Source organism: Moschus berezovskii, chromosome Y (assembly GCF_049115385.1).
Source record: "Moschus berezovskii isolate FMDL1 chromosome Y, NW_MosBer_1.0, whole genome shotgun sequence".
Lineage (NCBI taxonomy): Eukaryota > Metazoa > Chordata > Mammalia > Artiodactyla > Moschidae > Moschus > Moschus berezovskii.
The window spans coordinates 11,244,669-11,267,523 of NC_142489.1; the positions used below are offsets into that span (position 1 = coordinate 11,244,669).

Here is a 22,855-nt window from a genome sequence, read left to right on the forward strand (position 1 = left end):
AGCCCTATAGATGCGTGCCAAACATTTGGTCAATAAATGAATGGATTAATAAATGACTTTAAATGCTATCTGTATTTTTTAAAAAAGATCATGAACATTGGACTTCTCTAGAGTACTCTTGACACTTCCCGTTTGGGGAGATCTTTATAAAATGGGAAGGTGCTCTGCCTTCAGAATGTCAGTCACTTGTGAACCCCACAGACGCCCGGGAGAGACTGGGAGACCCAGTGAGAATGCCTGTCCGGTCTGCGATTGTCCGCTATCATAGGGATGTGTTCAACCTGCATCCTTGGTGGGAAATCAATCTTTGGCACTGCTGTGTCTCTCGATTGGATCGATAAAGCTCCCTAGGTCTTCATTTGCTCTTAACTGCCTGTGATGGAAAGCCAGCAGGTCGTCCCAGCTTGGAGAAAATACCAGAGAGCCACATTCCTTCATAAGAGAGAAGACTCCTGACCCCTCCACTTAGGTAATATTGGTAAGCGTTGCTGACCCCCGTTGGAAATGCTCGTTGACAGGAGCTTGAGTCATAAAAGCTTGCCTGTGCTTTCCTGCAATCTGTGCAAAGCCATGCTTCATCATATAGTGTTTTCATAATAGTATATCTGAATTTAATTCAGTGCAGCCAACCCTTGCTGAGTGTGTTTGTGTGGATCGAGCCTTATGCTGGGCATGGGAGGAACACCGATAAATAAAACTTCATTTTTTTAATCATCAGATTGGACCAGGCAGGCCTGAAAATGGCCAGACCCCTTAGTCACAAGGGAGCAGTGGGACAAGTCTTCTTTCTTGGTAGAGGGAAGAAAGACCAGTCAGGATGTGCGGACTGAGTTATAGGCAGTTAGGGGACCACTCAGGAGTTGGTTGAATGGAGAATGAAGTAATCAGTTTTTTCCAGGGCATTCCCCCCCGCTTTTTTTTTTTTTTTTTTTTTTTTAAGAAAAATCTTTGCACATCAACTGAAAAAACTTTTTTATTCATTTATTTTGTTTTTACCTCTGCTGGGTCTTGATTGCAGCGAGTGGGTCGTTCTTTGTTGCGGTGTGCGGTGCTCTTATGACGGTGGTTTCTCTTATTGACGAGCACAGGCTCAGGACACACAGACTTCAGAAGTTGCAGCACACGGGCTCAGGACTCGTAAAACATGGGCTCAGGACTTATGGCACTCTGCATACAAGTTAAATAAGCAGGGTGACAAGATACAGCCTTGGCGCACTCCTTTTCCTGTTTGGAACCAGCCTGTTGTTCCATGTATAGTTCTGACTGTTGCTTCCTGACCTGCATACAGGTTTCTCAAGAGGCGGGTCAGGTGGTCTGGGATTCCCATCTCTTTCAGAATGTTCCACAGCTTATTGTGATCCACACAGTCAAAGGCTTTGGCATAGTCAGTGAAGCAGAAATAGATGTTTTTCTGGAACTCTCTTGCTTTCTCCATGATCCAGCGGATGTTGGCAATTTGATCTCTGGTGCCTCTGCCTTTTCTTAAACCAGAAACCCCATGTTTGTTTGCAACCCCATGGTCTCTATAGTCCATGGAATTCTCCAGGCCAGAACACTGGAGTCGGGAGCCTTTCCCTTCTCCAGGGGATCTTCCCGACCCAGGAATTGAACCAGGGTCTCCTGCATTGCAGGCAGATTCTTTTACCAACTGAGCTATCAGGGAAGCCCCCTCTTATAAGATAGATGCTATTTAATAAATGATGAAAGACTGTGTCTTTTTGCTTTTATAAATACCAGGAAAGCCTCAAGGGTGGTGTGCTTTGTTCTAATAATTGGTCTTGGTTGACTGCTGATGGAATAACAGAATCCAGAAGTTCAAAAGGTAGATTTTTTTTTTTAAATTTGGGTTATAATTGATTTGCAATGTTGTGTTAGTTTCAAGTGTAAAGCAAAGTGAATCAGCTATACATACACATATATCCACTCTTTTTCAGATGCTTTCCTCATGTAAGCCATTACAGAGTATTGGGTAGAGTTCTCTGTGCTATATGGTCGGTCCTTGTTAGTTAACTATTTTATATCTAGTAGTGTGTATGGTAATTTGTCTCCCAGTTTTTCTCCCCACCCCAGCTCCTGGTCACCATAAGTTGTTTTGAACATCTGTGACTCTCTTTTATTTTGTAAATACATTCATTTATACCAGTTTTTTTTTAAAGCTTCCGCATATAAATGATACCATATGCTATTTGTCTTTCTTTGTCTGAGATACTTCACGCAGTATGACCTTCTCTGGGTCCATAGTGTGGTAAATAGCGTCATTTTGTTCTTTTTTATGGCTGACTAAGCCGTCTAGTCAAGGCTATGATTTTTCCCATGGTCATGTATGGATGTGAGAGTTGGACTGTGAAGAAAGCTGATCGCCGAAGAATTGATGCTTTTGAACTGTGGTGTTGGAGAAGACTCTTGAGAGTCCCTTGGACTGCAAGGAGATCCAACCAGTCCATTCTAAAGGAGATATATCCTGTGTGTTCATTGGAAGGACTGATGCTAAAGCTGAAACTCCAATACTTTGGCCACCTCATGCGACGAGTTGACTCACTGGAAAAGACTCTGATGCTGGGAGGGATTGGGGGTGGGAGGAGACGGGGACGACCGAGAATGAGATGGCTGGATGGCATCACCGACTCGATGGACATGAGTCTGAGTGAACTCCGGGAGTTGGTGATGGACAGGGAGGCCTGGCGTGCTGCGATTCATGGGGTCAGACGCGACTGAACTGAACTGACTCAACTGAAGCAGACTTATGGAGAAGGCAATGGCACCCCACTCCAGCACTCTTGCCTAGAAAATCCCATGGATGGAGAAGCCTGGTAGGCTGCAGTCCGTGGGGTCGCTAAGGGTCGGACACGACTGAGCGACTTCACTTTCACTTTTCACTTTCATGTACTGGAGAAGGAAATGGCAACCCACTCCAGTGCTCTCGCCTAGAGAATCCCAGGGACGGGGAAGCCTGGTGGGCTTCCGTCTATGGGGTTGCACAGAGTCAGACACGACTGAAGCGACTTAGCAGCAGCAGCAGACTTAGCCCTTAATCACATGTGGAACTTAATCCGCATGGAGTCGGCATTCTTGTCAGTCCTGTTAAGCGACAAGCGTGATGCGCTGACTGATAACACTGGAGAACTCCCGGAGCGCCTGAAGATCCCTTGACTTTGCAGACATCCTAAAACGTGAGCGTTCAAGGTGGGTGACTAAGCACACACCGCGATATGAGCTAGTTTCTTCTGCCCTCCCCCCCAAGAAGCCCGCCTTTCTGCTTTCAGAGAAGCCATGTCAGAATTTTTAATTAATTCTTCCAGAGGGCTCATTACCGGGAGGAATAGAGAGATTCTCATTATGGTAATGGCGTCTCAACTGTGCTGAGATCTGATGCATGGACCCTGGAGGCCTGGCTGAACTGGAGTTCGAGGGCCTCTCCTATTGGTCTCAAATCCACACGCCACCCTGGTTTTTAGAATAATTATCTAGTGATGTTAAACACAGTAGAAATTACAAAGGATTTGAAAATGCATGGACATGCATGTAGATACCAGTCATGTAAACAAGCATGCTTTTGATCTGTGCCTTTGTGGACAGCATTTTTCAGCCCCGAAAACGTCAACTCAGTAACATGGAGTCTTGTACCTCGTCCTGCTCCATCCCCACCTGAACCCCAGCCTCCTTCCAGCATGTGGAGGGGACACGGTGGAGGCCTGGGTGATTGAGGTTGAATGTTGGGGTGACCACCTGGGTGGGGACGGTCTGAAGTCCCAACCCAGGACCAAAGCCAGCCAGAGGGACCTTTTCCTTACGCACGGATTCCCTGACAGTCTGAAGGAATTCCTTTTATTTGATTTTATTTTTTTCTCTTTTAATGAAATGAATGTCTTCTCTTATGAAAATTGCTGTTACGTTACATGCAGAAACAGCATTTTAATAAACACTTGTCTTGATTATAAAGCAGGTTAGAAGCCATGCATCTTAGTGGCCATACCAGGTTCCTAGGGCAGCCCTAACAAAATTCCACAAGCCGTGTGACTTACAACAGCAGGAGTCCATTCTCTCATATTCCTGGAGGCCAGAAGTCTCAGATCGAGATGTCACCAGGCTGGCCCTCTGCTGAAGGCTCTGGGTGGCCTCCTTTCTTGCCCGTCTACTAGCTTGCATGGTTTCCGGCAACCCTGGATGCTGCTCGACTTACAGATATGTCACCCTGAGCTCCGCCTTCTCTGTGTATCTCTGTGTTCACATGGTCATTTTCTTACATGGACACCGTCATAGCGGGTTAAGAGCCCGCCCAACTCCACTGTGACCTCATCTAATGAATTCTCTGTGTGTGTGTGATTAGAGGTATTTTCGTTTTCTCTTTTCAGTTCAGTTCAGTTCAGTCGCTCAGTCGTGTCCGACTCTCCGTGACCCCATGAATCACAGCACGCCAGGCCTCCCTGTTCATCACCAACTCCCGGAGTACACTCAAACTCATGTCCACAGAGTCGGTGATGCCATCCAGCCATCTCATTCTCCGTCGTCCCCTTCTCCTCCCGCCCCCAACCTTTCCCAGCATCAGAGTCTTTGGGGTGAAAATGTTAGTCGCTCAGTCGTGTCCGACTCTGCGACTCCATGGACTGTAGCCCGCCAGGCTCCTCTGTCCATGGTATTCTCCAGGCAAGAACACTGGAGTGGGTTCCCTTGCCTTCTTCAGGGGATCTTCCCAACCCAGGTTGATTCTTTTACCACCTGAGCCACCAGGAAAGCCCAAATTGACCCTCAACACAATGTTAGTTCCGGGTGCGTGACTAATGACTGAGTATTTCTGTACATTACAGAATGATTACCACGACAGGTCTAGTTACCATCTGTCACCATACAAACACATGACACTGAATCCGCCCCTTGCCAACTACCTCTTTCTGTGAGTCTCTTTCTGTTTTGCTGTGTTTGTTCATTTGTTTCGATTTTTAGATTCTACGTATAAATGAAATCATTCAGTATTTCTCTTTGACTTACTGAGTTTCATGTAATATCCTACACTGACTCGATGGACATGAGTTTGAGCAGACTCGGGGATTGGGGGATGGACAGGGAAACCTGGCGTGCTGCAGTCCACGGGGTCACAAAGAGTCGGACACGACTGAGTGACTCAACTGAAAACCCTGCGGGTCCATCCACGTGGTCACAGATGGCAAGATTTCATTCTTTTTTTATGGCTGAGCCATTTTCCGTGTGTGTGTGTGTGTGTGTGTGTGTGTCTGTCTGTGTCTGTGTGTGTGTGTGTGTGTGTGTGTGTGTCTGTGTGTGTGACATTTTCTTTATCCATTCATCTCTTGATGGACGCTGAGGTTGCTTCCAGATCGTGACTGTTCTGAATAATTCTGCAGAGAGCACAAGGGTATGTACATCTCTTCAACTTCGTGCTTTTGTCTTCTTCAGGAAAATGCCTAGAAGTGGCATTGGCTAGGTCGTGTGATCGTTCCATTTGTAAGGTTCTGGGGAAGCCTCGTCCTGTTTTCCACAGTAGCTGCGCTGTCACTGCATCGTACGGGTTCCCTTTTCTCTGCATCCTTGGCGACACTTGTTATTTGTTGTCTGCCTAGCTGAGCCCACGCTCAACAGTCTGACAGGTGTCAGGTGATATCTCATTGTTTTTTCAGTTGACGTCTCATCTTGATGAATTCTATCTGCGACCAGCCTATTTCCAAATGAGGTCACACTCTAAGGTGTCCAGGGGGTTGGGACCACAAGATATCTTTTTTTGGGGGGCCCAGTTCAACCCGTAGTGGTGGCGATCTCCCTTTACAGGGTCTTCCCATTTACAGGGTGGCTGAAGAAGTCCAAACCGGTATAAATTGTCTTTAGTAGAATAAACGAGCCGACAGAACAGAGCTGCAGGTGCAGCCACCTACCAGGCCTGCTGTTGCGGGGTCTGGGTGGCCATCACACCCACAAGCCCCGGGGGACTGTGTCTTTCCTGATGTTTCTGGAAGGTCTGGGAGTCCTTGTGGCCTGTCCGTCAGGAGGGTCTTTTTTCATGAGCCGCAGTTCACGGAGGTGTGGGCGGCTTTGCTGCTTCTTGGAGCCTGTTCTCGGTCACAGGCGAGCAGAAGGTGTGGGCTTTGCCTTGAGACCTGTGAGGATGGGGTTCAGGGGGTGAAGTGGACGAAGTGGAGACTGTGGGACCACTTAACCTGATCCCTGGAATATTCCGTGATGCAACCACGTGACATTGACCATGCAAAGCCCCCAGCCGCCAGGGGAGGCCCCAGGACGTGTGGTCCACGTGGACTGTGGGCCCGCTTACCTGTCCCTGGAATATTCCTTGATGCAACCATGTGATGTTGACTGTGCAAAGCCCCCAGCCGCCAGGGGAGGCCCCAGAATGCGTGGTCCACGTGGACTGTTGGCCCACTTACCTGTTCCCTGGAATATTCTGTGATGCCGCCACGTGACGTTGACAGTGCGAAGCCCCCAGCCACCAGGGGAGGCTCTCGAACCCCTGGTCTGTAGCTCAGCGCCCTTCCTTTTCCCCCAGAGGTGATCGAGGGTAGAACCAGTTGTGCCCGTGAGTGTTTTGATGCCTGGAATCCCCAGGCCCGTCCATGGAGTCTTGTCCAGTTTCCTGCGAAAGAAATTGCACCGTGGAAGACGCGTTGGTGCCGAAAGTGAAAGTCACTCAGCCGCGTCCGACCCTTTGTGACCCCGTGGAGACTATACGGCCCGTGGGATTCTCCAGGCCAGGATTCTGGAGTGGGTAGCCTTTCCCTTCTCCAGGGGATCTTCCCAACTCAGCGATTGAACCCCGATCTCCAGCATTGCAGGCGGATTCTTTCCCAGCTGAGCCACCAGGGGAGCCCAAGACTGTTGGAGTGGGTCTGGCACATATTTCAAGGCTTCCTGGTGTTTTTCAGGGAAACGTGTTAGACAGCATGTCTGCTCAGAAACGCTCCGAACTTTGAAGTCTCAGTACGTGGCAGGTGAGCCTTGACCTTGGGTTTGCCTCTCAGCAACAGTGGCTTCACGTGGTAAATAGCAGGTCATCTGGATGCCACATCACCGTGCTCACCCCTAGGGGCCTTGTATAGCGAGCTTCCAGGAGCAGTTTGGACAACGGGGAATACGATTTCCCATCGTCATTACAGCCCCCGAGCCCGATCCAGCTCCATCATTAGGGCCCCAGTTAGAATATGTGCACATCCACCGTTTCCGGGCGCTGCTGTGAAATAGCCTGCTAAACAGAAATGGGAATTGTGCATGTGAGGTAAATAATCTCCAGTAGTTGAAAGCCACAAGTGGGGACTCTTCTTTCAGGTCAATCTACTCTTTAATGACCTAGACAGCATATTAAAAAGCGGAGACATTACTTTACCAACAAAGGTCCATCTAGTCAAGGCTACGGTTTTTCCAGTGGTCATGTATGGATGTGAGAGTTGGACTATAAAGAAAGCTGAGCGCCGAAGAGTTGATGCTTTTGAACTGTGGTGTTGGAGAAGACCCTTGAGAGTCCCTTGGACTGCAAGGAGATCCAACCAGTCCATTCTAAAGATCAGTCCTGGGTGTTCATTGGAAGGACTGATGCTGAAGCTGAAACTCCAATCCTTTGGCCACCTCATGCGAAGAGCTGACTCTTTTGAAAAGACCCTGATAATGGGAAAGATTGAAGGCAGGAGGAGAAGGGGGCGACAGAGGATGAGGTGGCTGGATGGCATCACCGACTTTGTGGACATGAGTTTGAGTGAACTCCGGGAGTTGGTGATGGACAGGGAGGCCTGGTGTGCTGTGGTCCATGGGGTCATGAAGAGTTGGACATGACTGAGCGACTGGAATGAACTGAATCCTTTAACAATGATGCAATGTATAGCACAGCGTCTTAAGTTCTTATGTCAAGAATTTGCTAAAATAAGGCAGGATTCATCTCATTCTGAATCAAGAATCTGAATTCTGAATCAACTTTACGCTTGATTGGAAGGAACTTTTCTTCTAATCTAATGGAAAATGGTGGCTCATGGCTAAAAAACCCACAGGCCAATGCAAGAGGCACGAGTTCCATCTCTGCATCCGAAAGATCCCCTGGAGAAGGGAACTGCAACCCACTCCCAGTATTCTTGCCTGGAGAAGCCCATGGACAGAGGAGCCTGTCGGGCTACAGTCCATGAGGTTTCAAAAGAGCCGGACACGACTGAGTGACTAAACAGCAAACAGCAGCAGTGGGGATATGCCCCTTTGGTACCATTCGGACATGGAAGTGCCTGGCTGAGGGGAGCAAGTGATTGCTGGGGATTTAGGGGTGAAACTGTCAGTGTGGTTTCTAAGCGTGCATGGTTTACCTGGTAGACCCGGGTTTTACTGAAGCAGAGCTGCGTGATGGGGGCAAGATAGATGCATGCAATTTTCTGGGTCTTAGGTTTGCAGCTGATTGTCTGTTTGCATGCTCGGTTGAAGGCAGACAAATGGAATTAGATCCTAATTGGCTTGGAGGGGTTGGCGAGTTGTGGGGAGCGAATGAATGGGGTTAGTTTCTACGCCAGTGTTCTCTGACGTCCACCAGTGCGTTCCCAGTTCCAGCCCCTGTGTTGTTTATCTATCGGGCTGTGAGAGATCACCCCAGCACTCCACAGCGGAGCACTGCAGGCACGGATCATCTCCCGTGGGTGCTGAGACTCAGGAGTCCAAGCACGGATGAGCCCGGAGTGTTCCCGCTCGAGGTCTCCCGTGAGTTGCAGTCAGCGCGTTGGCCCCAAGACCGCAGTCTCTTGAGCCTAGTGCCGGGCTGGAGGCTCAACCCTAAGCCCATTCACGAACGCGGCCGTTGGCGGGAGGCTTCAGTCCCCTCCCGTCTCTGCAGGGCTGCCCGTGACCTGGCTTCCCCAGAGTGCGTGATCGAGAGAGACGGCAGAGGAGGGAAAACAGTGCAGGTGAAAGACAGAAGAATATTGCTGGGGGCTTCCCTGGTGGAGCAGTGATTAAGACTCTAATCTCCCGTTGCAAGGGAATCTTTCAGCCCTGGATGGGGAGCTAAGGTCCAATATGCCTCATGGCACAGCCCAAAATAAGTAAAATAACAGTAGAATAACTTAAAAAAAACCACACACATTAAAAAGAAAGTGCCGGAAGCCACGTGCTTTCACAACCCGATCTAGAGGGGCCGTGCTGTTCCTTCTGCCGTGGTCTGTCGGTCGCACAGACCAATCCTGGTCGGCATGGGTTGGGGTGGTTCCTGGGTTCAGATACCAGGGGGGCGGGGCCTCCTTGGATTTCATCTCAGAGGCTGCCCCCAGGCCTTCTCTGGCGTCTAGTGGGTTAGGACTCCATCCTAAAGCTGCAAAGGTTCGATCCCTGGTGGGGGAGCTGAGATTCCACATGCTACACGGTGGGCCCACATCAATGAGATAGCAAATCTGAATGCGTGTGACGAGGCTGCCTAGCACAGCCTTTTATTTTCTGCACCTGTAAGTTGCCATCTTGGTTAGAGAATTACTCACTCGAGCACATAGTCAGCCGTCAGAAAGTGTGGGGAGACTTCTGGAACCATGTGTGTGCCCTGACTTTGGGATGCAATAGAATCTACCTGTCAAGACTGTCACTGTTTAGTCTTTCTGTGTCTGTGCTTAGTCGTGTCTGACTCTTCTCGACCCCATGGACTGTAGCCCACCAGGCTCCTCTGTCCGTGGGATTCTCCAGGGCAAGAATACTGGAGGCGGTTGCTGTTTTTCCTTCTCCAGGGGAATCTTCCCCAATCCAGAGATCAAACCAGAGTCTCGTGCATCTCCTGCACTGGCGGGCACATTCTTCACCACGAGCAGCATCTCAGAAGCCTGTTGCTTTCAGTTCAGTTCAGTCGCTTAGTCGTGTCCGACTCTCCGCGACCCCATGAATCACAGCACGCCAGGCCTCCCTGTCCATCACCAACTCCCGGAGTTCACTCAAACTCATGTCCACAGAGTCGGTGATGCCATCCAGCCATCTCATTCTCCGTCGTCCCCTTCTCCTCCCGCCCCCAACCTTTCCCAGCATCAGACTCTTTTCCAGTGAGTCAACTCGTCGCATGAGGTGGCCAAAGTATTGCAGTTTCAGCTTTAGCATCAGTCCTTCCAATGAACACCCAGGATTGATCTCCTTCAGAATGGACTGGTTGGATCTCCTTGCAGTATAAGGGACTCTCAAGAGTCTTCTCCAACACCACAGTTCAAAAGCATCGATTCTTCGGCGATCAGCTTTCTTCACAGTCCAACTCTCACATCCATACATGACCACGGGAAAAACCATAGCCTTGACTAGACGGACCTTGGTTGGCAAAGTAATGTCTCTGCTTTTTAATATACTATCTAGGTTGGTCATAACTTTCCTTCCAAGGAGCAAGCGTCTTTTAATTTCATGGTTGCAATCAGCATCCGCAGTGATTTTGGAGCCCAAAAGAACAAAGTCTGACACTGTTTCCACTGTTTTTCCATCTATTTCCCATGAAGTGATGGGACCAGATGCCATGATCTTTGTTTTCTGAATGTTGAGCTTCAAGCCAACCTTTTCACTCTCCTCTTTCACTTTCATCAAGAGGCTTTTGAGTTCCTCTTCACTTTCTGCCATAAGGGTAGTGTCATCTGCATATCCGAGGTTATTGATATTTCTCCCAGCAATCTTGATTCCAGCTTGTGCTTCTTCCAGCCCAGCGTTCCTCATGATGTACTCTGCATATAAGTTAAATAAGCAAGGTGACAATATACAGCCTTGACGCACTCCTTTTCCTATTTAGAACCAGTCTGTTATTCCATGTCCAGTTCTAACTGTTGCTTCCTGACCTGCATACAGGTTTCTCAAGAGGCAGGTCAGGTGGTCTGGTATTCCCATCTCTTTCAGAATGTTCCACAGTTTATTGTGATCGACACAGTCAAAGGCTTTGGCATAGTCAATGAAGCAGAAATAGATGTTTTTCTGAAACTCTCTTGCTTTCTCCATGATCCAGCAGATGTTGGCAATTTGATCTCTGGTGCCTCTCCCTTTTCTAAAACCTGCTTGAACATCTGGGAGTTCACGGTTTACATATTGCTGAAGCTTGGCTTGGAGAATTTTGAGCATGACTTTACTAGCGTGTGAGATGAGTGCAATTGTGCGGTAGTTTGAGCATTCTTTGGCATTGCCTTTCTTTGGGACTGGAATGAAGACTGACCTCTTCCAGTCCTGTGGCCACTGCTGAGTTTTCCATATCTGCTGGCATATTGAGTGCAGCACTTTCACAGCATCATCTTTTAGGATCTGAAATAGCTCAACTGGAATTCCATCACCTCCACTAGCTTTGTTCGTAGTGATGCTTTCTAAGGCCCACTTGACTTCACATTCCGAGATGTCTGGCTCTAGGTCAGTGATCACGTTATCGTGACTATCTTGGTCATGAAGATCTTTTTTGTACAGTTCTTCTGTGTATCTTGCCACCTCTTCTTAATATCTTCTGCTTCTGTTAGGTCCATACCATTTCTGTCCTTTATTGAGCCCATCTTTGCATGCAATATTCCCTTGGAATCTCTAATTCTCTTGTAGAGATCTCTTGTTTTTCCTATTCTGTTGTTTTCCTGTATTTCTTTGCATTGATCACTGAGGAAGGCTTTCTTATCTCTCCTTGCTATTCTTTGGAACTCTGCATTCAGATGCTTATATCTTTCCTTTTCTCCTTTGCTTTTCGCCTCTCTTCTTTTCACAGCTATTTGTAAGGCCTCCTCAGACAGCCATTTCGCTTTTTTGCATTTCTTTTCCATGGGGATGGTCTTGGTCCCTCTCTCCTGTACAATGTCACGAACCTCCGTCCAGAGTTCATCAGGCACTCTATCTATCAGACTAGTCCCTTAAATCTATTTCTCACTTCCACTGTATAATCATAAGGGATTTGATTGAGGTCATATCTGAATGGTCTAGTGGTTTGCCCTACTTTCTTCAATTTCAGTCTGAATTTGGCAATAAGGAGTTCATGATCTGAGCCACAGTCAGCTCCTGGTCTTGTTTTTGCTAACTGTATACAGCTTCTCCATCTTTGGTTGCAAAGAATATAATCAATCTGATTTCGGTGTTGACCATCTGGTGATGTCCATGTGTAGAGTCTTCTCTTGTGTTGTTGGAAGAGGGTGTTTGCTATGACCAGTGCGTTCTCTTGGCAAAACTCTATTAGCCTTTGCCCTGCTTCATTCCGTGCTCCAAGGCCAAATTTGCCTGTTACTCCAGGTGTTTCTTGACTTCCTACTTTTGCATTCCAGTCCCCTATAATGAAAAGGACATCTTTTTTGGGTGTTAGTTCTAAAAGGTCTTGTAGATCTTCATAGAACCGATTAACTTCGGCTTCTTCAGCATTACTGGTTGGGGCATAGGCCTGGATTACTGTAATATTGAATGGTTTGCCTTGGAAACCAACAGAAATCATTCTATCATTTTTAAGATTGCATCCAAGTACTGCATTTCGGACTCTTTTGTTGACCATGATGGCTACTCCATTTCTTCTAAGGGATTCTTGCCCACAGTAGTAGATATAATGGTCATCCGAGCTTTACTACCTAGCTAAATAAAAAGGAGGGACTTGCTTTGTGCTCTCCCTGATATTCTTGGACAGAAAATCAGTTTCCCTCCCGAGAAATGGAAACATCTGTTGAGCCCCATCACCGCCCCCGGTGGACGTGGCAGGTCAGCTCCCCCATCTCCTCCTTAAACTCGGGTCAATAAATCTTCAGTGACTGCCTGAGTTATTGCTGCCCCTGCACGCGTACCTTCTGTCCCAAGACATTTAGGAAAGGTTGCCCTTGCCTTTTCTAAATAACGAATTGCCCTTTTTGTGTGTTTTTTTTTTAATTGTCTTCTAGGCAAAGTTAATGGGGGAAAAAATGAATGAGAATTTTTTTCCCCGCCCCTGAGCTCTTTCTGACAGTTTCAAAGATGGTAACATGTTTATTGCATTTCAGTCTCGGCGCTAACATCATTCATTCATTCAGCAGATAACCTCCACGTGCCAGTGAGGCCATAAAAGTGTGCAGGTAGAGCGTGAGCTCAAATGACCTCTTCACGGTAATTTAAAGGCACGTCAGGAGAAGGCAATGGCACCCTACTCCAGTACTCTTGCCTGGAAAATCCCATGGACGGAGGAGCCTGGTAGGCTGCAGTCCATGGGGTCACGACTGAGCAACTTCACTTTCACTTTCATGCATTGGAGAAGGAAATGGCATCCCACTCCAGTGTTCTTGCATAGAGAATCCCAGGAACGGGGGAGCTTGGTGGGCTGCCGTCTATGGGGTTGCACAGAGTCGGACACGACTGAAGCAACTTAGCAGCAGCAGATAGAAGAAAGCGCTTCCCTGGTGGCTGAGACTGTAAAGAACCTGCCTGTCAGTGCAGAGGACCCAAGTTCAACCCTTGGGTCAGGAAGATTCCCCCTGGAGAAGGGCATGGCAACCCACTGCAGTATCCTTGCCTGGAGAATCCCAGGGACAGAGGAAACAGGTGGGCTACATGGTTCATGGGGTGGGTCGCAGAAGAGTCAGACAGGACTGAGCACAGACGGAAGAAATGAACCCCGGTGGGTAGGGAATTGAATTTTGTGAATTCTGCACCCGCAGGTTGACTTAATGAACATTTCGAAGGATCCTCAGAGTCAGGATTTTCTTGTCGTTCGCGTTTTCTAGAAAAGCAACTGCTGTGCAGAGAGAGGAGTGAGTTTCCAGCATAGGGAACCGGACCTGGCCCGAGGTGGACCCCAAAAGGACTGACCCCCAGACCGGCTGCGTCAGCAAGCTTCATGTACAGAAGCCTTTGCACATGGAAAGGCTGCATGGGAAGCCCTTGACTTGCCCTAAATGCCGCTGGTCTCTTTGGCACGAGGTTGGAGATGTTGCCATCTTCACAGCTACTGGCCATCACGCCTCTGTCCAGGGCTTTGCCAGTATCCTTCCCCCCACCCCAACTTTAATTTTTCTCCTATGGACACTCATCTTCCCTGCCTTTCCAAGTTCAGCTAAGGCAGATAGCTAAAATTCCTAAGGGAGGAAAAGCAGAAAGTCAAAGGGAAATGAAAGGATTTTGAAGGATGGAAATGCAAGCTGATAGGATCATGTGTGTGTGTGTGTGTGTGCACGCGTGTGTTTCCTCCAGGGTTGCCAAGACCGAGGACTGCTAATGCGTCCAAAGATTTGGAGTGAGGCTCGCTCACAACCATGAAAGAATTATTGCTGGTTTGGCCACAGTAACAGCTGTTGACCCAGATGGGGGTGGGTTTGGGAACCTGTGTGTGTGTGTGTGGATTTGCTACCCAGAGACACGGACCTTTATGTAGGTGGCAAGTACAGCCACTCCTGCACAGATTTCTTAACCATCAGGGTTGAGCCGTCTTCGCTGGAAGAATGAGACTCCTCTCTGGGCATTTCATCAGAAAGCAGCCTTTATAAAGAATGCATTTGAACCAGTTCTAATGAGGTGGATGAAACTGGAGCCTATTACACAGAGTAAAGTAAGCCAGAAAGAAAAACACCAGTACAGTATACTAACGCATATATATGGAATTTAGAAAGATGGAAATGATAACCCTGTATATGAGACAGCAAAAGAGACACAGGTGTACAGAACAGCCTATTGGACTCTGTGGGAGAAGGCGAGGGTGGGATGATCTGGGAGAATAGCATTGAAACATGTATATTACCATATGTGAAACAGATCACCAGTCCAGGTTTGATGCATGAGACAGAGTGCTCGGGGCTGGTGCAGTGGGATGACCCAGAGGGATGGGATGGGGAGGGAGGTGGGAGGGGGGGTTTCAGGATGGGGAAGCCATGTACACCCGTGGCGGATTCATGTCAAGTATGGCAGAAACCACTACAATATTGTAAAGTAATTAGCCTCCAATTTAAATAATTAGAAAAAAAAAGCAGTGAAACACGTATACATGTTTTTAAAGAATTTTTATCCACTGTGTATCGGATTATTTTCCACGTTTAACCTTTTCTTGATCCACGTCCTTTTTGTGTCTCGGAATTCCATCCCCATCACACTGAACTCAGTCGCCCCGCCTCCATCTTTCCTTTGGGCCGAGGCAGCGTCTCGGATTTTCCTTGGTTTTGGTGGCTCTGTTTTGAGGGATCCCGGCCACGACTTTGGTAGAACGTCTCTCACTTTGGGCTTGGCAGGTGTAAGTCTGGGGAACATAGAACGCGGGGATGGGCCCTGTGATCACGTCGCCTCCAAGGCAGGGACTCTCAACGTGGCTTAACGCTGATGAGCTTGCAGAGCTTGCCCTCTGCTCAGGTTTTGCGTTTGCAGGGTCTCTTCACTGTTGAGTTACCACTTTCCCCTCTTGTCTGTCCACACTTCTTTCAAAGCCCTTACTCACTGCTGTAGAGGGAGCAAGGTAACCTTCACCTCCTGGAGACTTTAGGTTCAACTGTTTGAATGCCAGGCTTCCCTAGTGGCTCAGTGATAAAGAAACAGCCTGCCAAGGCAAGAGATGCCCATTCAAAACTTGGGTCAGGAAGATCCCCTGGAGAAGGAAATGGCAACCCACTCCAGTGTTCTTTCTTTTTCTTTTTTTTTTTACCTTTTGGGGGCTGCACCCCATGCAGTGCGTGGGATCTTATTTCCCCCACCAAGAATCAAATCCGTGCCCCCTGAGTGGGAAGCATAGAATCTTAACCACTGGACCATCAGGGAAGTCCCCCCACGGCGGTAATCTTGCCTGCAAAATCCCATGAACAGAGAGTCACAAGAGTCGGACACGACTTAGCGTCTAAACAGCAGCAAATTTCAAGGCAGGTTTCTCCACTCGTTGCTCGATAGAAGGTAATGCAGCCTCGTCTCGGAATGTGGGTCCAGTACTTCTGGTTTGGGGTCGTCTCTCTGAAATAAACCTTATCCACGATACATCCTGTGCCGTTTCCAGGGTTGAGTCCCGTAAAGCGCAGTGGTTCCCGAAGGAAACTGTCTCCGCGCAGAATCCATCTACGTGTTCACTGCTTTTCCCCAGATCTCTTCATTCTTGTCCAGCCCGCCAGCGTTTTCATGATAACTTTTTTTTTGGGGGGGGGCTGCACTCTGCACTATGCACCCAGCATGTGTGATCTGAGTTTCCCCGATAGGAGATCGAACCCACATCCCCTGCGGTAGATGCTCAGAGTCTTAACCACTGGACCTTCCGGAAGCCCCTCATGGTACAGTTTTGTCTGACCACGTGTCTGTTAGTCTATAACAAAGCATCCAGAATAGTTTTAGTAGGGGGAAAAAAGACTTTTCCTAGCTGATAGCTTATGTAATATTTCGTTATTTCGTCAATGGAGTAAGATGCCCCATTGCATAATCAGCTTTGGGGCCCCATGGATACTGGGGTATGAAGGCCCAGGGTACCTGGCTCAGGTGGAAAGGGCCCCCGGGGGGGTCCACTGGATTAAGAAGGAGGCGCTGGCCCACGGATTTCCAGGGCCTGTGGGTGGCTGTCAGCACGCTTACAGAATCAGCAGCCTTGGTGATTTCAGCGAGAAGGTCAACGGGAGGCCTTGTTAAGAGACCTCCTCCACGTTATTTTTAGAGGCAGCAAATATCAACTGTAAATATTTAATGTTGTGTTTATAGACTCTGGCATCATAAAACTTCACAAGGTGACTCAGAGGACGCTGATCACTGTGAGCCCCCGAGGAGAAGGAATCTCCCCGCCCCCGTCCCGGCACACCGCGCCGTGTGAGGAAAGCCATCGTTGACGTTCTTAGGAAAGAGGTGAACAGGTACATCGCTGTCTTAATTCATCTTTTTTATCCTCGGCAGATGAGGAATTTAGTCATGACTCCTCGCTGGCCAGGATTTTCGGTCCCTCTTTTCTCATTTTAAAAGCCAAGTGCTGCATAGAGTGAGCAATTTGGGGGGAAAATAAAGGGGGGGAGAGAATGGAATCTGGAAACAAAATAAACACCTCTGAGCCCACCCAGGCCAGTTCCCCCATCAGACTGTTGGTACATTTCCTCCCAGCTGCCTGTATTCCTGTGCATGAAACGTCAGGAAGGTTCAGCTTTGTAACCCGGCTCTCCCGACTTTACCTTACGGAGCGAGCGTTGCGATCATCTCTGACGTTCATTGAAAAACATTTTTGAGGCATCTATCCTGTCAAGTGCGTGTGCCGTAATTGATTTAACACGTGTTGCCGGAGCTTCAGATTGCTTCCATTTTATTTTATTTTTTTTGCTTTAGGAGAGATGGCTGGGAATGGAGCTGTAGGGCTCTTGAGGCCGATTACCAAATTGCTTTCCTTGAAAGGTTCTGCCGGTTGCTCCCAGTTGCCAGGGAGCCCAGGGTGGGGTGCGGGGTGGGGCCCTGCCTCTCAGACAGCTCAGGACATTACGGTCAACTGAGATGGGACTTTTTTTTTTGTTTTTGCATTTCTTTGATTAAAAAAAAATGAGGTGGGATATCTCATCCTGTTTGCCAGTCTTTTGCTTTTTTTTTTTTTTTCTTTCTGTGACTTGGACGTAAGTTGCTTTGCAAGCAGTGGCTCGGGTTCTGTTTGCGGTTGCACGCTCTGGGTTCCACGTGAATGTGCCAGCTGTTTTAATAAAGATTGAACTGTCAGAGTTTCAGCTCCACGGGCCGTTTCTGGCGTTTGCCGGTAAGTTGAGTCTCCCGACTGGAGCCAGACTGTGAGTCTGCATATCGGGGCTGCGTCTTAAACAGGGAGTTGAGTCCAGAAAGCAGGAAGGCGGGTCCGCACATGAACTGAATACTGAGATGATACCAAAATACGTTCTTGGCTCATTAACTCTTTGACCCCTTTCCTGAAAGCTGGGGGAGAGGCGGTGTGTGCGCTGTGACTGCTCACGGATGAGACTTGATGCCTTTGACTATCACTGCTGTCCGTGGATTCAGCTCATCTCACGATTCCTAGTGTGTTTATCAGAAGACGGTATTTTTACAGAATGACATCTGCAGGAAAAGCGCAGAGTCTTAGGTTAGCCCGCAAAAGATCTTGGAATATGTATAATTAATTGGCCAGCCTACAGTTTGTTTCTGCTTGTCATTAGCCCAAGTTTGTTTCCCAAGGGTGTGTGTCTAGGGGTGGATGAGTGTGTTCTGGTACCATGTTTTGTTGTGCAGGTGAATTGATCGAATGTTTCTGCTGTGTCTTTGCAGCCCTAGGGACAGGGAGGGGGTTGTTTGTTTTGTGTTGCTCTGAAGTCATCGGTGAGACGTCTCTGCGTTTGCTGTTACTTCTCTTTCCTCTCGTTGCTGTATAACATCACACATTTGGAAAGCTTTGCAGAGTTCTATTTCAGTTCCTCCTTTTAGAGTGTTAAACTATTTCTTCTTCTTTTTTTTTTTTTATTCTCCAAAGAATGGTTTCCAAACCTGGAAAGGAAATGAATGAAAGGCAGGGAAAACGATGCTACAGCAATGATCAATAGAAGGGTTTCCCTGACGGTCCGGTGCTTAAGGCTTGGCACTTCCACGGCAGGGGTTGCTGGTTTGATCCCTGGTCAGGGTACTAAAAATCCTGCATGCCGCTTGATGTGACCGCAAAAAAAAAAAAAATTCAATAGATTATTAAAAACAAATATTATAACGATTTTTGGATACGGTTCTTATCGGCTGATAGCTTAACGGCTTTCACTTCTCAGTGATGTGTGAGTGTTTTTGCTCTCGATTATGTTCAATAGGTGAGAGTCTAGCCATGAATCGTTTCCTGCCAAATTTCAATGGATGAGGTAACGCGTGGAGAAACGGCCTCGTTTCTGTAATAGCATGCATCTCCTCTGGTCTGCATCACTTGTTCCTCTCAGTAGGTTACTGCTACACGCTAGGAGTTTCCTTGTTTCTGCATTTCTACGTGGATCCCACACACTAGGACTTTCCTTGTTTCTACATGCTGTGCGATTACACACGGAAGTAAGGAACGGGGAGAGGACTCGTTCCCAGGTTCTCCTCCCCACAGTGGCTCAAGCTCAGAGATGCTCAGTTTGAACTCCGTTTCCAGGCCATGTGGGTAACACACATACATGCATGGTACCGGTTCCAGCTGCGGGCAAACGGAAGCCACATTCCCTCCACCCAAGCAGGAAAAGTAGGAAGCTCTCCTGTGCTATCACACCATTGTTGCAAAATAAACTCCTTCTCCTGAAACACCAACCTGGGCTTGCCTGGTGGCTCAGTGGTAAAGGATCAGCCTGCCAATGCAGGAGACTCAGCTTCGATCCCTGGGTTGGGAACATACCCCTGGAGAAAGAAATGGAAACCGCCTCCAGTGTCCTTGCCTGGAGAATCCCATGGACAGAGTTTGGTGGGCTACAGTCCTTGAGGTTGCAAAAGAGTGGAAAACGACTCAGTAGCTAGAAAACTGAATAGCAGCGCAACCAACCCATCTCTGGATTTTTTTTTTTTTTTATTGTTAGTTCAAAGTAGAACTCAAAGTGACAGTAAAATGCCTCTTGCAAAAAGAGGCCATCGCATGTTCAGCTTGTCATCATTGATGAGATGCACACAGCTCTTTGTGCTGGGTGCCCAAGTCATCCCTAGCTGTTGGTTCCCCAGCGCTTTGAGTGGGCGAGGCTTAATTAAACTTTGAAAGTGATAGTCAACAGTGTAAGGGGCAGGAAGTCTTGTCTAAAAGGAGGTTTAATATAACAGTAACAGCGAGAGAAACTCTGTGTAGCCTTGGCTAAAATATCTGTTCAGCGGCACCCCATCTTGAACAGAATGTGTGCAAGCTCAGTCGTGTCCGACTTTTTGCGACCCTTTGGACTGTAGCCTGCCAGGTTTCTCTGCCCATGGGAGTCTCCAGGCAAGAAGACTGGAGTGGGTTGCCATTTCCTGGTCCTGATCCAGGGGATCGAACCCATTGAACCCACGTCTCCTGAGTCTCCTGTGTTTGCAGGTGGATTCTTCACCCGCTGAGCCATCAGGGAAGCCCATCTTAAACATGGTGAAATTGGAGCTGCACTGTTGACTGTGGTACAGAGTCCATTGTAGCATCATCACCCTTGGTCTCCCATGGCAACCTGCTGGGAAGAGGGTGCAGCTCTGGTGACGTCACCCCCCCCCCCCAGGTTATAGATGAGGCAGCCTCAGCCAGATGGGGTCCACACCCAGTGCTCTGCAGTGAGCCCTGGAGTTCACAGCGCACCTTGCTGTCTGCTGGGCCAGGTGGCTCTGAAACTGAAACGTGTAATAATAGACACTCAGATGCGAGGTCAGTGTTTACCCACAAAGCAAGCAATCTGCCAATGACCGTGGCTTTTTTGAGACCCACAGCCCTTCCAGGTATCTTAACAGAACTTGTAATAAGTCCCTATATTAAAAAATCCTCAAACAGAAAATTGTTTTTTTTTTTCTCTAGAGAAAGGTAGTCTGCATTTAGAACAATTTCTGTTTATTAATCTGTCTTGACTTGGTCACGGAATAAGAACATGATGCGATGGGCATCTAATTAAAATTTTTGCAATGGACACGAAAGAAGCCTTGAAAAAGTGCTTTGGTTTCATCTTGCTGACTATTGGCAACACGTTTGAGAGCCTGCAGGCACATAGAAACTGTCGGGTTTTTGTACTTTCCAGGTAGAATGCAAACCATAAATTTTATTTAAGGTTTTCTAGTAACCACAGTAGAGAAGTAAAAAGAAATCATAAATTAGTTTTGCAATATATATCTAAATATATGCTGCTGCTGCTAAGTCACTTCAGTCGTGTCTGACTCTGTGTGACCCCATAGACAGCAGCCCATCAGGCTTCTCCATCCACGGAATTCTCCAGGCAACAATACTGGAGTGGGTTGCCAATTCCTTCTCCAAAATATATGCTAGATTAATATTGTTTGCAACATTAAAAAAAAAAATCAAGTCTCTCAGTCATGTCCAACTCTGTAGGACACTGTGGAGTGTAGCCTGCCGGACTTCTCTGTCCATGGGATTGTCCAGGGAAGAATCCTGGAGTGGGTTGCCATTCCCTTCTCCAGAGGATCTTTCCGGACCAGGGATCGAACCCAGGTCTCCTGCATTGCAGGCAAATCTAACTGTTTGAGCCACCAGGGAAGCCCATTATTTGCAACATATGTATTAATATATAGTAATTCAATAATCTAATCAACTCACTATCCAAAATAGTATCATGTCGACAAGTTACCCACATTTAAAAAATCATCCAAGACATATTTTATGTTCTTTCCATTTCTGTACTAAGTCTGCAAAATCCAGCGTGGAATTGAAACCTACAGCACTTCTCATTTTGGACTCATTGCCTTGGTCAGTCCAGTCTGAGACCCAAAATTCCAGTGTCTATGTAAAAATATGAAAATAAATGTGCCTTATGAAAAATAATTTTTTAGCAGGAAGTTACACTGTTTTGAGAAAGGCAAAGTTGCAAAGTTGGGCGGTTTGTTCGGTTTTCTTTTTAATCTATTTGAAATTTATCAAGGGGGAAAAAATGTTGCAGGTGCATAATTTAAGAATTTTCATGTGGACCAATTACAGAGGAATCGTGTGGTCCTTCCGTCCTACAGACCACAATCATCAAATTTTAGCTGCTGCAGGCTTCAGAGCAGCCATGCTGAGCTGCACTATCCAGTATAGGGGCCACAAGCCTTATAGAGCACCTTCAAATATGGCTAGGGTTACTGAGGATCAGATTTAGAGATTTTATTTCCTTATTGATGTAAATTTCAATCCTGGGTTCAGCTGTTCCATAAGTTTTATGTTGGGAATCACATGGGTGTGTGTATCTGTGTTTTCACGGTACAGAATACATCTTCTGAACTATGATAGCAGTGGTCTGTTTCCTTTGAAAATTCCGTTTCCTAATTAAGATGTGGCTCAAGTCGAAAATACATAGACTTTGGGAATTTTAGAGATTTTGTAGGTAAAAGGAATGCCGAAGATCTCAATAATTTTTTAAAAAACCAGTGTGAAGTACAGTTGAAATGATGCTATTTGGGATATGCTGGGTTAAGTTTAAATATGTTGTGAAAATTACTTTGCATTTAAACCTTCTTTAATTAGATGTAAGCTCAAAAGCAGAGACATTACTTTGCCAACAAAGGTCCGTCTAGTCAAGGCTATGGTTTTTCCAGTGGTCATGTATGGATGTGAGAGTTGGACTGTGAAGAAAGCTGATCGTCGAAGAATTGATGCTTTTGAACTGTGGTGCTGGAGAAGACTCTTGAGAGTCCCTTGGACTGCAAGGAGATCCAACCAGTCCATCCTGAAGGAGATCAATCCTGGGTGTTCAATGGAAGGACTGATGCTAAAGCTGAAACTCAAATACTTTGGCCACCTCATGCGACGAGTTGACTCACTGGAAAAGACTCTGATGCTAGGAAAGATTGGGGGCGGGAGGAGAAGGGGACGACAGAGAATGAGATGGCTGGATGGCATCACCGACTCTGTGGACATGAGTTTGAGTGAACTCCGGGAGTTGGTGATGGACAGGGCGGCCTGGCGTGCTGTGATTCATGGGATCGCAAAGAGTCGGTCACGACTGAGCGACTAAACTGAACTGAACTGATGCTTTTTTGCAACTCCATGGATTGTAGGCCACCAGGCTCCTCTGTCCGTGTGATTTCCCAGGCGAGACTACTGCCGTGGGTTGCCATTTCCTTCTCCAGAGGGATCTTCCCAACCCAAGGTTTGAACCCACGTCTCCTGCCTTGGCAGGCGGATTCTTTCCCACTGAGCCACCTGGGAAGCCCGCATCGGGAGTTGTGATGTCAAACAGGAGTGCGTGTGAAATCACTGTGATATTTGCAACATATGTTGCACTTCATAATTTTTAAATATCGGCAGTATTTACTGGAGAGCAGGTTCTAACAGTCATACACACATCCCCACCCGCTGAAAAGAAATAGAGGAGAAATGTTCAGTATTCATTGGATGTTTTTTAGTTGAATATGGTGTGTTTGGATG

At 47.4% G+C, this 22,855-nt stretch overlaps 1 protein-coding gene across 1 annotated transcript in view; it reads left to right on the top strand.

Annotated features, from left to right (window-relative positions):
• The window catches only part of LOC129534938 (F-box-like/WD repeat-containing protein TBL1X), a 259,363-nt gene that overhangs the window by 129,205 nt on the left and 107,303 nt on the right, over nucleotides 1-22,855 (top strand).